We start from the raw sequence: 17,398 nt of genomic DNA on the forward strand, positions 1-17,398 counted from the left end.
GAGAAAGAGAAAGAGAGAGAGAGAGAGAGAGAGAGAGAGAGAGAGAGAGAGAGAGAGAGGGAGAGAGAGAGTTATGCTGGCTCTAGGGATACAAATACAAGAAAGAAAACCTTTCTTGCCTTCAAGGAGCTTACACTGTAATGGCAGAAGACAACACAAAAAGTGGAGAGGGAATGAAATGGGCTTTATGGAGTATTGTGGTGCTTCAGAAGTGTCTTTGAGGCCTGCTCCCCATATATTGTTTTGTATTATGTTTAGCTGTTTCCAACATGTCTCCACACCAGACCATAAGCTTTGTTAGGAATTTAATGAGCTGTTAATTATACTTAGCATCTCTCAAAAGATACAGAAGAGTTTTGAACAAATAAGTGATTCATATATGTTTAATTGAATCTTAACAGTTATCAGGTTCACCTGTTTATATTTAGGAGATTATTAGTGTTAACCAGACCCCTTGGTGGTGTGGTAGATACAGCACTGGGCCTGGAGTCAGGAAGACTCATTTTCATGAATTCAAATTTGGTTTCAGACACTTTCTAGTTGTGTGACCCTGGGAAAATCTCTTAACCCTTTTTGCCTCAATTTCCTCATCTGTAAAATGAGCTGGAAAAAGACATTGTAAAGCACTGCACTATATTTGGCAAGAAAACCCTAAATGGGGTCACAAAGAATTAGACTACTGAAAAAACATCTTAGCAACAGCAATGAATAATGACAAATGGAAGTGAGTTTCTCGCATAGGGCAGGACTAAATTCATTAACCAGTCTAGACAGTTCTATTAAACCTGGACTGTCAGTACTGAAGTTTCATGGGAAATTGACACTTTATGATCTAACTGAAAAAAAAGCAAGCACTGAAAAACCTAGACATTCCAGGTAAAGCAAAAGTCCACCCTAAGAATTTTTGACTCTCTTCTGGAGTTGTCTAGTTGTGGAAGTGAAATGCCATTAAATCGTGTCCTCACTCAAATCTTCCTAGACTGTTTTGGTAATCACTATATTTTCATCCTCTTTAATACATAATATAATGCCATAGCATTCAAAGATCAACCAAGAAATAAAATAGACCATTTAAAAATTTCTTTAAAAAATGTTACATGTGGGGGTACTTTCTTAGAGGATTGGGACGAGACATAAGAAAAAAATTATAAAAATAAAATCACTTTTATAAAAGAAATAAGAGAAAAGCTTTTTCAAAATACACAAAAGCTTTTGCTTTTAGAGCAGTAATACTTTCTTCAGAAACAAACTGGAAGATATTAATGCAATAAATAAAAAAATCAAATATAAAATAATCTAGGCGTCTTCACATACTGGATACGAGTGTATAGTGTTTTAACATTTGGGTTATATTCTGCTCTCTTCTAGAGTACTGAACTAGGAGCTATAGGCTGAAACTATAATAACAAATTTTGATTTAATAGAAGGAAAGACTTAAAAGTTAGTTATCTAAAAGCTAAATGGGTATGTTACATTATAATAGGTCTATTGTCATTAGAGATCTTGAAGGAAAGGCAGGATGACCAAGGAATCAGTCAGATAACCTGCAAGTATTAAGCACCTACTATGTGCCAAGCACCATGATAAATACTGGACATGCAAAGAAAAAATCAAATTTTTTTTCTTGAAGAGCTTCCACTATAATACCAGAGATAATCTAGCAGAATATAGGAATATACATACTCCATACAAAATATATGATCCATATAAAGTTGGAAAATCAGCATATGGGTTGTGGTTGCAGAGATGAGAAAATTTCTCATCAAGAAGGACGTCTTGAGGTTAGCTTTTCAGGAAACAGGAGTAGGAGAAGAAATTGAATTCTAGGCATCAGCAACAGCCCATGATTAAATAAGGTAATATTTGTAAAGCACCCATAGTAAGAAGTTGATAAATGCTTGTTTTCTTCTACTATACCCCTCTTCATGTATGGGTGATGATGGGAGATGAAACATTATGTGTGAAGAGCAGGAAGAAGGCCAGTTTAGTTGGAGTACGAAGTCCCTGGAGGGGTAGGATATGTAAGAAACTAAATTAGATTCTGAAAACCTTTACATTTCACATAGAGTTTATATTTGATCCTAGAGTCAATGGAAAGACATTGCAGTTTATTGAACTCTGCCATACTCAGAACTGCACTGTAGGAAACTCACTCTAGCAGCTCTTCAGAAGAAAGTTTGGGGTGTGAAATGCCTGGAGCCAGGGAGACAAATTGGAAGGCTTTTGCAATAGTCTCAAGGAGGGATGATGAGGGCCTGAAGCAAGGTGGTGGATTAGAGGCAACTAGTTAGATTTGAAAGATGTTTGGAGATATTATTGAGCTGTGGTAACTGATGGATTCTCTGGAATGGAAGTGAGGAAGGGACCAAGAAGTAAACTGGAGTTATGAGGCTCAAAGACTAAAGGAATTGTGGTACACTTGACTGAAATAGGAGGAAGTTCCAAAGACATGAGGCTTTTTGAGGGAAAGATAGTGAGTTTTTGAACTCACTGTCCAAATATATTTGGACAACATTTTGAAGGTGTTGAATTTGAAATGACTATGAGATATCCAAAAATACAGATACAGATATTATAGATAAGCACAGATGTAAATATGGATACAGATAGACAGGTGAAAGAGATATGGAGATAGATAGATAGATAGATAGATAGATAGATAGAAATATATACAATGGAATGGGAAATTGGAATTAGATAGAACTGGGTTCATTTCTTAGCTCTGAAATTTATTTGCTGTGTGAAGAAAGATAAATAATTTTATCTTGCTTACTCTCCATTTCCTAAAATGTGACTAAGAATCTTTGTATTATCTGTTTCAATACATTATGAGAAAAAAATCTTGCTTTATGTAATCCATATGAGCTATGAAGATATTTAATTCAATTCCTATTCTCAGAGATGAGTTTGAGTTTACAGAACAAGGCTACATATTCCCTTCAGCATTGCAGGGGTACTCCTGAGGATTAAGGGTGATCTACTATTACTGTAATCTTCATCTCCCACTATTATTATGCCATGCCCTTTCCAGAGAATTATCTGTTGAGAATAATTTTAGACACCCTTAAGTAGATTGTAGGAAGGGTTATTAACTAAAGTGTGACAGTAAGAACAGTTGGTACAAAAACAATCACACGGAAAAGCTGTGACACACTCTCCTAAGCAGCTAAGTGGAAGAATAGATATATCAGTGGGTTTCAAGTTAGGAAGAGCTTAGTTCAAATTCCATCTCAGACTTTTAAATTATGATGTTGGGCTAATCATTTAACTTCTGTCTTCCTTAGTTTCCTCAACTGTAAAGTGGGGACCATAATAGCACCTATCTAATAGGGTTGTTATGAGAATCAAAGAAGATAATATCTGTAAAGCAATTTTCACAATGCCTGACACATAGTAGATGCTTAATAAATGATTATTCCATTCTTCCTTCCTTTAAATATATATGTATGCACACATGTGTATATATGTGCATATGTATGTGCATGTGTATGTGAATACATATATGTGTGATACATACATAGATACATATACATACATATGTGAAAGTGGTCTTGGTTGTTAGAAATATTTTTCTTTCATTCATGGTGGTACTGACATCATATAATTTCTTTTCTGGGTTGACATATTAAACAGTGGTTCAAAGCAGAACTTATTACCTTTTTTCTCCCCTAAACCATCCCAACCTTCTATTTTCCCTATTATTGTAGAGTGCGACACTGTTCTCCTAGTCCCTCAGAGTATAAACCTAGGAGTCATACCTGACTTCTCACTGCCTCTCACTCCCATTTCCAATCTTTTGCCAAGACTGCCAAGTTCACCTTTGCAACATCTCTCAACTATACCTTTTCTCTTTGCTGACATTCCCACCACTTTGGTGCAGGCCGTCGTCACCTTATATGTGAACTATTGCAATAGTTAATGATGAGTCTCCCTGCCTCAAGGCTCTTGCTACTCCAATAACCCCGCCCCCTCCATTTAGTCACCAAAGTGATTATCCTAAAGTTTAGTTTTGACTATAACACTCCCCCACCCCACACACACACACACATTCAATAAACTCCAATGACTCATTATCACCTACAGTATCAAATTCAAAATTTCTGTTTGGGATTTTCAAAGACCTTCATAACCTATTGCACTCATAGCTTTCCAGACTTCTTAAAACTTACTGCTTGTACAAACTTTTCAATCCAGTAACTTTGGCCTCCGTGTTGTTCTAGGAATGAGACACTCCATCTCTCAGCTCTGGGAATTTTCTCTGGCTGTTACCAATCTCTAAAATGCTTTGTCTACTTCTCTTCCTCATGTACTCATTCCACTGATTTCTTTTAAGACCAAAAAAATCCCAATTTCTACAAGAAGAACTCCCCAAACCCCCCTAATTTTAGTGCCTTTCTTTTTTTTTAAATTATTATCGATTTTTCCAAACCCATCACTTATTAATACATGTTTTTTGATGCACTTACTCCATTGAATTGTTAACTATTTATAGGCTGAGACTGTCTTTTGCCTCTTTTTGTATCTCCAGGGTTTAGCACAGTGCCTGACAAATATAAGGCACTGAATGTTTTGACCGACTGACTTCCTTATAGAAAAATGAATTCATGTTTAATCTATCCTTGGTTCCTTATAGAAACTTTACTGTAAGCTTATCCAGGGATGCCAATAGGACATTCATGGGCAAATGGGAAGTCCAAAATCATTCAGATAGTTTGAAGATTGCAATGTCCTCCTCTGGACAAAGGTTGGATGTGGGGAAGGAGAACAAGGATATGGCTGAAGACAAAAATCATTATTTTGCCCCAGGTAATTCCTACATAGAGATTGCTGGAACTCAACCCACTAGCTAGAATTCCCTAATCCTAGCTAACTGTATGCTCTTTTCAAGATTCATAGAGCATGATGGAATCTACTAGGCAAATGGAACAAACTTGATATATATATCATCATCATCATCATCATCATCATCATCATCATCATCATCAGAGATGTTCCTGGAACATAGTAGACATGTGCTCCTTTCCAGACTCCATTCTTGACTCCTGAATCTTTTTTCTACCATAACACAAACACTTTCTTACCCTGGAAATTCACTCTTCCACTGATCATCTCATCCTGGATGTATTCTCTGCTACAATGACCCTAATTATGATTGGCTATTACCTTACAGAATGTCCACTTTATTGAAAGCACCAGACCAGCCATTTTTCACTCTTCTCCAGGCTCTACTATTAATTGTCAGCTCTTTCTCTAAAATGACCTCACAGAAAATCCCTGCCCTTCCTTTCTGCTTTTCTTGACCCATTAGAATCTAAGTTCCCTATGGACAGAGACTGTTTTTCTTGCAACTTTCATTCATATTCCCAGTACCTAGCACATAGTAATTGTTTAATAAATACTCGTTGACTTGTCTGTCTTGATCCAATGCTTTAAAATATTTTTCACACAAAATCTAGAGCCTGTGGATGAGATCGATTGATTGGTTGATTATCTTTCTACTTCATTTAAGCTGGTTACTTGAATAATTTATTCAAGTATTCCACTCTTCCATTTAAAAACCCTGAAAGGCTTTCTTGACATGGCAAATGATTATATGAACTTTACTGTTTCAATGAAACTGACTTAAAACCCTGTTCTCTGGCTAACATAACTATGCTCATTACCTATCAGAAATGACTGCTTCCCTGGTTCTAGTTTTCATTTCCTTCTCTATTTAGATGTCTCTGGTAAAAACTTCACCTTGTCGAACTGCTGTCCTGGATTTAGTGGGCCCCTTCTTAGCTGAACTGGTATTATGATTATGTTCTCTGGGCTAATCATCCTTGAAATCCTCCACAGGACATGGCAATCCAAATAGCATAGGTGTGACATCTCTACACCCTGGGCCTCGGATAGGAAAGAAACTCTGAGTAGATGAAGATATGATGCAAAATAAGATAGTATTATTGTTACTATCATTGTTATTCTAACATCACAAAGAAAAACCTTTAACCCCTCCTCGTATTATAGAATCAGTTGGATGGAAATCTTTTTAGAACAAGAAAAAAGGAAGTTTACTTTTTAACAAGCTGTAGTTCTATGAATGTCTCTGTCTCTCGACTTTATTACAAAAACCTATTGAGCTATATCTCCACCTACCTTCTCTCCTCCTTCTGTCATACATCTTTAATCAATCATTCACAATGCTGTGATATCTTTTTTTTTCTCTTGCAAGTTCTGGTGACATCTTCTTTTGCTAGAAAGGTTGCAATTGTTTTCTGTTGCTACTGACTAGAGTACAAACTCAGCTTTGCATTCAAGGTCCTACTAAATCTGGCACCATGGTAGCTTTCCAGTTTCATCTGATTGATTCATCTCCTTGTTTTCTATACTCTGGTCAAAGTCAACTACTCGTCATTCCTCATACTGCATGCGTATACTCCATGCTTTCAAATTTCTAGATCTTTGAATACTGTTTCCTGGGACTACTGTGACCTTCTGCTACTCTCTGCCAACTAAATTCTTACTCATCATTTAAATGCTACCCAAATGAGAAGGAGTTTTCACAAATCTCACCAGTTTGGTAGTGATCATTTCCCACTGCTAGCCCCCGAGTCCTCATGGAACATTTCTGTGTATTTCTCCTGCATTTATCACATGTCAATTATACTAGATGATACTTTGGCACAAGAAAGAGGAAGGAATTGGTCTTTTCTCTCATCCTTATATCTATTATCTATCAATTTCCCAATTGCCCAATATCATACAGTCTGAAAACTATGTCTTTTTGAAAACTGTATTTCTTGGGTAATTTGGCAGAAAAGGAAAATGACAAATCTTGCAGGAGATGTGGGAAATGAAAACACTAATGTCCTCTTTTTTTCCTTTCATTCCTTTTTTTCTTTTATTCAAGTCTTCCTGCACAAAATGACTAATATGAAAATGTTTGACATGATTGCACATATGTAACCTGTGTCTGACTGCATATCATCTCAGGGAGGAGGGAGAGGAAAGAAGGGAGGGATAGAATTTGAAACTCAAAACTCATTTTTAAAAATGTTAAATAAAATTATTTTAACATGTAATGGGGGGATAAAATATATTAAAAGAAATAAAACAGATTTGGTTCTTTGAGAAGCCCAATAATTTGTAAACCAGTAAAAGCTCCTTCCAATTTGTCAATTAATTGTGTCATTTAATGAAATGTATTATTATATAAGGCCAGTTAAGTTGAGGGGGAAGGGATTCTGAGTAAAATGGCTTAATGACACATTCCCCAGAATTCAGGAATATGTTCTACTTTTCTAGGACATAAAAGGGCAGATTCTCTGGAATTTAGGCAAATGATATAATTAGTTTTGCTGATGTGATAACTTAAAAGTTGTATTAATGTTGAGTTTAATGGTATGCTACACAAAGAGGATAACCATTGATTTCAATTGATGGAGTGTTGTGCTAATGGAGCTGAGACTACAATGTGTTTCCTTCTGTTCCTAGTCATTCCAGTGTTGCCCATCCATGTCATAGACTTGTACTATGGGTCACAAAAGGGTCCAGGCAACCCAGTGTAGGTAAATTTGTGTCATCCCATCTCTACTTCTTAAAGTACCACATCAATATGAGTTATCTAGACCTTTCCCAGTGACTGTCCAGCCGTCTTGAGCTAGAGGCTGATTTTACTCTGGCATTTTGTGGGTTCGATTGCTCTAGAATTTGTTTAGAGTAATTTTTTACAGGTGCTTGGAGGGATTTGGGGGAGAGCTCAAGCAAGTACCTGCTTTCACTCTGCTATCTTGGCTCTGCCCCCAACACTAACATACTCTTGTTGAAGTTATATACCAATTCAACCATTCTGGAGATTTGGAAGTATGCAGAAAGGGCTATAAAGCCATGCATACTATTTGACCAAGCAATAACACTTCTAGGTCAGTATACCAAAGAGATTAAAACAAACAGGAAAAGGACGTATGTGTGCAAAATATTTTTAACAGTTCTTTTAGTAGTGGCAAAGAATTGGAAATTGAAGGGATACCCATCAATTGGGGAATGGCTGAAGAAGTTGCTGTACTTGATTATGATGAACTGCTATTGTTTTTAAGAAATGATGAGCAGGATGTTCTCAGAAAAATATGGAAGGACTGACCTGAACTGATACAAGTGAAATGAGCAGAACCAGTAGAAAACTGTATATAATACCAACAATACTGTATGATGATCTGGAATGAATAACAGCTTTTTCTCAGCAATACAAGGATCTAAAACAATTCTGTAGGACTTATGCTGAAAGGTTCTGTCCATTTCTAGAAAAAGAACTGGTAGAGCCTGAATGCAGACCAAAGATACTTTTTCTTTATTTTTCTTGTGTGTGTGTGTGTGTTTTCTGTGTCTTCTTTAAAAGGATGACTTACATGGAAGTGTGTTTTGCATCACTGCACATATATAACCTATGTCAAATTGCATGCCTTCTCAATGAGGGGGGAAGGGAGAGATTTTGGAACTCAAAATTTGAAAATAATGCTAAATTGTGTTAAATGTAAATGGGAAAATAAAATATTAGATAAGTTTTAAAAAATAAACTGCACTATTTCTCCTTATATTTTTCAAAGCTATTCCTATATGATGAAGAAGGTATTTGCCTCTGTATTCCCAGTGCTTAATGAAGTGCCTGGAATCTGATAGGATCTTAGATATATATTGGCTGCCTGCAGGTGGTTGTAAAGAAATGTTTCTTGATTTTGTTAAATGAATTTTAAGCCACTTTTTGCATGACTCCTCACAGATTAATCTTTATTATTTCAAAGACAGTAGAGTTAAGTACCTAGGAGAATTCCAGCAAATGTATCATTTTGCTTTTCTTTGTATATAGGCATATACAGATTATGAATAAGGGGTTGAGATTATTATTATATTTCTAAGTTTTACCTTTTTCTTTTTCAAACCACCACATCAGTTAAAGAATTGTACTTAGTTTCCCAATATATTACATAATATTCTTCTTAAAAAAGGGAAAGAATTTAAACATGAAATAGCAGAACATCAAAATGTCAAAAAGTCTGCTGAACTACATACATGGTACAGGAATTAATAGACTTCCACTCATGGTTTTAACATGAATGGATCAAAAATGAACCAGACTACTGGAGAAAAAAAGATTTCTAGTTTCAGTGTACTAAATATCTATATTCTAGAGAAAAGAGCTTTTTGAAATGACACAAGAATGCAAATGCAAAAAAAAATTATCTCTGCTGAGTACAGGTGCAGGATTTACAATTTTTTTCTTTAATATTATTCTTTTAAAAAATACTGCCTAGACATTGGTGTAATGTAGTACCATGAATAAAACAAGAATTTTTTTTTATATCTTACTTTTTCAAGGTTGGACTTTCTCAAATCCGTATTCTGTTTCCTAGGTATTTTTTTTAATGTTCCTAACTTTATCTGAGAAAAAAATGTATTTCAGAAATATTATGAGAATATAGATATTTCCAGGTAAATATATTAATTCAGCAACATATGGGGGGCATTTCTTGAGGGATTTTTGATTTACAATATGTGAAGTTCTTGAAATTCATAAGATCATTTTCAAATGTGATTATGTTTTTAGTCTACTGAGTGGAAAATGGAGCCAGACATAGTTAAGGTGCTACTCTGGGACAGGAGTGGAAATGGGGCTGGCCTCCTCCCTCATCCTTAATCCTATTGCTAAATGGTTAGCTGTGACAGCTGAGAAGGAGTGCAGATTGGGTCCAAAATGCCACTCTCTCTCCATCAGAGCGTTTACACTGATCTGTGGTTTTAAACTTATTGGATAGGCAAAGGAGCATAAGCGAATTCTAATTAGTCAAAAAAATTTTAATAGATTCCCTCTTCCAGAACTCCCAGCATGTAATTGAAATGTATGTATGTGTATACACACACATATATACATACAGTACATATAGATATATGTGTATATACCATATAGACTATAAATTAGTCCATAACTATCCTAGCAATTTTGGGTCTGTCCATGGCAAAGTGGCATTTCTGATTACATTATCTTCTCTAAAGACTATGTGTTTTAGAGGCAAAGCCAAGGTGACAGAGTGAGAGCAGAGACTCACTTGAGCTCTCCCACAAATGCCTTCAGATACCTCTAAAAAGTGAATCTGAAGAAATTTTAAAGTGGCATAATGCACAAAGATACATAGTGTTGCAGATTTCCAGCCCCGGACAACCTGGTAGGTTGACAGGCTGGGAGAGGAGCACAGTCTGGCTTACAGGCTGCACCAGCACAGACTCAATCACAGCAAGGCTGAAGCAGACCCTAATGGAATGAATCTCTGGTGGCAGTGGCAATTCACAGACCTCTCAGCTCAAGATGGAGGTGTGTTGGAAATGTGTGTGAAAGAGGCACATTCCTGCACAAGGCTTGTAGCAGTGGCAGCAACTACTCCCAGGACTATCAGCCCACAGACTAAATGTTTGAAAGTAACCTATTTAAATTTCTGGGAACCAAGATGCCAGAGTAAATAATAAGTGCTCTTACTCTCCCCGCCCACTGACTTTGAAAAACCCAGAGAATATTGCCTCAGGAAAAATCATGGAATAGTGGAGAGAGCAGAAAGGGTACTGCAGTATTTTTGCTCTGGGGGATAGGGGGATTACCAGGAAAGGTCGTTCTTACCATGGAGGAAGGGGACCAGTATAGGACAGGAGGTATCCTAGCAAGCCAGCAGCAAGCAACACCACAGCAGACCAGTAGGAGATCCTCAACTCCAGGGTGGTGGAGCTTGCAAATGACAACACCAGGATCCCGGCCGTGCCTCTGCACAGCCAGAGGAAATCAGCAGACACAAGCATGGATGGGCATCCACCAGTAGCTGAGCCTCCCCAGGCTCTAGAGCAGCCCTAGGGGAGGAGGAGACCTTCAGGGGCTAGAACACCCCTCCCCCACACCTCATACCATAAACTTCAATGTAACTTCTGAGGAAACACAGAAAGAGCTCATCTGGCAATGGCTTTGGCAAACACCAGCCAGTTTCAGCTCAGCACCAGGTAAGCTACAGCACTATATACCTTCCAGTTGCCGGAACTAGAAGCCACAAAACACAAAGCCAGTAACCAGGCACTTGGCCACCAGGACAAGAAGCATGGGATAGAGCCACCTCTATCCCAGAATCAGAGATCCACTTTAAAAGCCAGGAAAAAGGCAATCACAATGAGCAAGAAGCAAATTAGAAAAACAAATACCATAGATTCTTACTATGAGCACAGGGAATATCAAAATATGAATTCAGAAGAGGACAGCATTAACACTATAACCACATCTGAAACCCCAAAAGGGAATATGAACCTGTTTCAAGCCCAAAAAAGCATTCTTGAAAGAGATCAATGAGGATTTTAAAAGACAAATTAGAGAGGTAGAAGAAAAATTAATCAATTCTTTTAAAAATACAGCTGAAAAATGGAAAAAAAAATCACTGAAGGCAATAATGAATTAAAAAGTAAAACTGGCCAAGGTGGCAGCTGGAAAGCAGGGACTCACTTAAGCTCTCCCCTAAGTCCCTCTGAACACTTGTAAAAAATGACTGAACAAATTCTAGAGCTGCAGAACCCATGGAATAGCAGAGGGAAGCAGGTCTCAAGATCAGGATAGCCTGGATGATCTCTGGGAAAGGTCTATCACACCATTCTGGAAGCAGAGCATAGGCCAGCATGGGCTGTGCCAGGACTAGCCTTATTGGGAGTCACACAGAGCAGGCTTGAGGGCCATCAATCCCTGAACTATAGCATTTACCAGACTTCTCAACCAACCAACGCTAAAGACCACCAAGCAGGTTAGTTGGAAAACTGCTGGATCGGGGTGAGAGCAGTCTAGACCGAGACCTGGGGGTGGCAGTGGTCATGGCAGTGGCAGTGGGAGCATCAGGAAGCTCCTGCAGCTGCTTCCAGAGCTCCAGCATCACCTGCTTCTGGAGTCCCTGGCCCACACGGTGGGAGGAATCAACCAGCAGATAAGAGTGGGAGTGCAGGGAGAATTTTGCTGGTGCAGAGGCTGGGTTCTCTTGCTTTGCCCTGCTTGGAACTGGGTTATGGCCCTGGTTGGTGGATCTTGGGGGGAAGAGGAGTGCTGCTGTGGCAGAGTTTCTTGTGACAGTGGAGTAGAAGTAGCTCTGAAAACAGCAGCACAGCCTCTAAAGCTTGAGACAAAGTATGCTCTACTGTACACGAAGTCATACCTTGACGAAAAGCTCAAGGGTCAAGTAATTACCTGGGACCATGGCCAAGCAGCACAAAAGGACTCAGACTCAGACTCAAACTCAGACTATAGAATCTTTCTTTGGTGACAAAGAAGATCAAAACATACAGCCAGAAGAAGTCAACAAAATCATAGATCCTACATCAAAAGCCTCCAAGAAAAATATGAATGGGTCTTGGTCCATGGGAGAGCTCAAAAAGGATTTGGAAAAGCAAGTAAGAGAAGTAGAGGAAAATTGGGAAGAGAAATGAGAGTGATGTGAGAAAATGATGAAAAACAAGTCAACAGTTTGCTAAAGAAGGCCCAAAATACTGAAGGAAATAGCACCTTAAAAATAGACTAATCAAAATGGCAAAAGAGCTCCAAAAACCAATGAGAAGAAGTATGCCTTGAAAGGCAGGATTAGCCAAATGGAAAAGGAGGTGCAAAAGACCAGTGAAGAAAATACCACCTAAAAAATTAGATTGGAGGAAGTGGAGGCTAGTGACTTTATAAGAAATCAAGAAATTATAAAACAGAACCAAAAGAATGAAAAAAATGTAAGATAACGTGAAATATTTCATTGGAAAAACCACTGATCTGGAGAATAGATCCAGGAGAGATTATTTAAAAATTATTGGACTACCTGAAAGCCATGGTCAAAAAAAGAGCCTAGACATCATCTTTCAGGAAATTATCAAGGAAAACTACCCGGTTAGTCTAAAACCAGAGGGGAAAATAGAAAATGAAAGAAACCATGATTTACCTCTTGAAAAGGAATATTGTAGCCAATTTCCAGAGTTCCCAGGTCAAGGAGAAAATATTGCAAGCAACCAGAAAGAAACACTTTGAACATTGTGGAAAAATAGTCAGGATAACACAAGATCTAGCAGCTTCTACAATAAGGGATCGAAGGGCTTGGAATATGATATTCTGGAGATCAAAGGAGCTAGGATTAAAACCAAGAATCACTTACCCAGCTGTATCAGGAGTGCCGAGTTTATAATCTCAAAGAGGATCATAAACATGTCTGAAAGGTTCGGAATCGCCGGATATAAGAAACTCTCAAAGTAGAAGGCAGAAGAATCAAAACATTTATTTAGGCTCCACAGTAACCAACCCATGAACCAGAAGCCCCATTTTGATATGTTGGTCGAAATCTTCCAGGCCCAATAAGTACGCCTTGCAAGAGTAACCAGGAGGCTACAGAGAAACATGATTGCGTAAAGCAAAATCATGTTTCCCCCTTTATGGTAATAAGATTACCCACTGGACTGAAGTCTTTGTTCAGCTTCCTCCCGTAGATCAGCTCTGCTACTGGCAGCTCCTGCTTCAGCTGTGGCTGTAACTGACGTAACTGTCGTAACTGCCTCTGTAACTGCCTCTGGCTCCAACTGTCGCTGTAACTGTCGCTGTAATGGCCTGAAGTCTTTGTTCAGCTTTCTCCCGTAGGTTAGCTCTGCTACTGGCAGCTCCTGCTTCAGCTATGGCTGTGGCTGTGGCTGTAACTGACGTAACTGTCGTAACTGCCTCTGTAACTGTCGTTGTAACTGTCGCTGGCTCCAACCGGAAAAGGAAAGAGAGCTCTTCAAGCTGTCCTCTCCCCTCTTATAGGGCTTTTTTGACATCATCAAGCTCCGCCCAAATGACCAGGGCCGATTGGTTCCTGAGTTGGCCCCTCCCCCTAGCATAGCCGCCAACACCTCCCCTCAGCCAGCCCCATGACTCCTCACACAGGAAGCTGTCTGCTTCCCGGCATGGTCCCCGGGCCTCCTGCCCCGGAAGAGCAAGCCACAGTGTCCAGAGGCTCAATGAGGCAAGCTGAGCCATTCAAAGAAAACAAAAGCCATTATGGCTACACTCCACCCCTTGTTATAGGATACATAATCTAATCAGCCATGTATCCTAGAACATACATTGTGATCCAATTACAAAGGAAACTAAAACATATCATTCATTATAAAGCAAAACATATCATTCAGTGACATTCCCAAACATTGGTTAACGATTCAAATGCGATCCACCCCTAGATCCCAGCAAAATAATCTCTTCAATCAATCATCCCCAAAATAATTATTAATAATTCAAATGTCCACCCCTAAATCCTTGTATCCATTACATAGGATCAATAATATCATAACAATAAAACAACACAGCAAGGATAACACAAAATAAGTAAACAGAACACTATCATCATTTCCACCCCCCTTGAACGATTGGGGCTCAAAATCTTGGGGTGAGGGGTGAAGGTCTCATTTTCCATAGCTTCTTCATGCTGAAATTGGATGTAGAGATGGCCCTGCCCCCAAAAAGTCCCATTCCAGAGGTCATTTCTTTAACGAGCTGGCAGGAATTCCAAGAATGCTACATGCTTAGGCAGTCACCGGAAAGTGCAGGGTGCTTAAGCCTGAAGGAAACAAAACTAGCAACAAGGTTAGCCAAAACAAAGGACAAAAAGAATAGACAAGTATGGACTATAATTCTTCAAATAAAATCATCTCAAGTTTGGTTGAGATTTCAGTTATGCAAAGATCCAACATCAGAGCCAAACTCAGGTGGGAAATGTTTCTTTTCAAAAGGAACATAATGAGGAAGCCAAGAGGATCCCACCCTAGACAGAGACTAGGATTGTCCTCTCAGCCTTTCCCCAAATGTACAAGTTTTCATCCGTTAATCACACAAGGTCACCTTCAGTCTGAGTGGCTTGTGGGCTTGCAGGAGCAGTTCTTATTTCCCTATTTCTCGTGTTATCAAGTCCTCTATACATTCTGTATAATTCATTGGTTGGAATTCCATCTATCATTTCAAAACCTACCCCTGCTCTCAATAAAGCAGTAAACATTTCTTTCCTTGTTACTCTCCTTTGGCGCCAATTTTGCTGGTTATTCACTCTTCTCTCTCGAGGAGATCTATCCCTTCCCCAGTCACCTAAGTCATATAACTGTAAAATCTTATTTATCACTGTTGTAAGACGGCTCCCTACTTCTCCAAGTAATAAATTCAAAATTAGTTGTTTATAAGCAGGGGGAGCTGTCCTAATTATTAAATTCCTATGAGGCAGTTCCATTGAATCATTGTAATATTTGTCTGCAGTTCCTACCATAATGGCAGTCTTCATTACCTCCTCCTTTAGTCTCATGATACAATCTCTAAGTGAATACCAGGGTCTGTGCTCAGTGGGCCACATAGAATCAGTAGCATATCTCTTATTGCATCCCACAGCGGCTAATGCCAACAGAGTAGTCCTGCTATCACCATCTCCTTGCTGATGATGTTCCCTAAAAGCTTGTTGAACTAGAGGATCATGGCTGATACCTATGAATCTCATGCAGTCTGTCCCATCTACTGATATTCCACTGGCCCCTTGATCACTGAGTCTTACCATCCAAGATATCAATGGTTCTCCTATTCTTTGGCTGAATCTACTCAAAATATCTGTGACCTCTTGCGGTGAGAAATCTTCCTGAATTTCCCTTGTAACTGAATCTTCACCTCGGGTTTCTGTCTTCCTCCTTTGTATGGGTCGAGCCCTTGTCTGATCATTTAACCATCTCCTATTCTCTGTGTGAGGCACATCCTGAACCCCAGTAGTGTTTTGTGCCTCAGCCCCTAACATTGTCTCATTCTCTCCCCACTCACTTCCTCTGCCACCATGGCTAGGACGAAGCAGGCAGTCAGGCTCTTTCTGGGCTGGGTTGAAATGCACTCTGGGCTTTTTTGGTCTCCTGTTGCTCTTAGCCACATTAATAGAAAAGTTCTCATTTGAGTCAGTTTGGTCTTCTGCTATCTGAGATTCCTCTTCTTCCTGTGGGGTAGGAGTGCCCCCATGTCTTTCACTTAATCTCAATCTTTCGTATACTAGCCGGTAGGCTGATAACACTATCCAGCTTTGCCTAGATAGTGATGCCCCTGACTGAATCCCAACTTCTCGTAAACACTTTTCCAAATCCCTAGGATCTCCTCTTCGTAGCCTTGGTTCCCAGTTTTCACAGGGTCCAGCTTTTTTAGCCAATTCTTTTGCTAGGGAGGAATAAAATGGATCCTCCCATCCTGGGATATTCATCTCTTCCTCTGAAATTGTTCTGCTTCTAAATAGAGATCTTATACCTAGCGATCCTGTTCGTGACGCCAAATGTATCAGGAGTGCCGAGTTTATAATCTCAAAGAGGATCATAAACATGTCTGAAAGGTTCGGAATCGCCGGATATAAGAAACTCTCAAAGTAGAAGGCAGAAGAATCAAAACATTTATTTAGGCTCCACAGTAACCAACCCATGAACCAGAAGCCCCATTTTGATATGTTGATCATAATCTTCCAGGCCCAATAAGTACGCCTTGAAAGAGTAACCAGGAGGCTACAGAGAAACATGATTGCGTAAAGCAAAATCATGTTTCCCCCTTTATGGTAATAAGATTACCCATTAAACTCGGCACTCCTGATACATTTGGCGTCACGAACAGGATCGCTAGGTATAAGATCTCTATTTAGAAGCAGAACAATTTCAGAGGAAGAGATGAATATCCCAGGATGGGAGGATCCATTTTATTCCTCCCTAGCAAAAGAATTGGCTAAAAAAGCTGGACCCTGTGAAAACTGGGAACCAAGGCTACGAAGAGGAGATCCTAGGGATTTGGAAAAGTGTTTACGAGAAGTTGGGATTCAGTCAGGGGCATCACTATCTAGGCAAAGCTGGATAGTGTTATCAGCCTACCGGCTAGTATACGAAAGATTGAGATTAAGTGAAAGACATGGGGGCACTCCTACCCCACAGGAAGAAGAGGAATCTCAGATAGCAGAAGACCAAACTGACTCAAATGAGAACTTTTCTATTAATGTGGCTAAGAGCAACAGGAGACCAAAAAAGCCCAGAGTGCATTTCAACCCAGCCCAGAAAGAGCCTGACTGCCTGCTTCGTCCTAGCCATGGTGGCAGAGGAAGTGAGTGGGGAGAGAATGAGACAATGTTAGGGGCTGAGGCACAAAACACTACTGGGGTTCAGGATGTGCCTCACACAGAGAATAGGAGATGGTTAAATGATCAGACAAGGGCTCGACCCATACAAAGGAGGAAGACAGAAACCCGAGGTGAAGATTCAGTTACAAGGGAAATTCAGGAAGATTTCTCACCGCAAGAGGTCACAGATATTTTGAGTAGATTCAGCCAAAGAATAGGAGAACCATTGATATCTTGGATGGTAA

The sequence above is a fragment of the Trichosurus vulpecula genome, chromosome 5 (genome assembly GCF_011100635.1).
Source record: "Trichosurus vulpecula isolate mTriVul1 chromosome 5, mTriVul1.pri, whole genome shotgun sequence".
NCBI classification, from domain to species: domain Eukaryota; kingdom Metazoa; phylum Chordata; class Mammalia; order Diprotodontia; family Phalangeridae; genus Trichosurus; species Trichosurus vulpecula.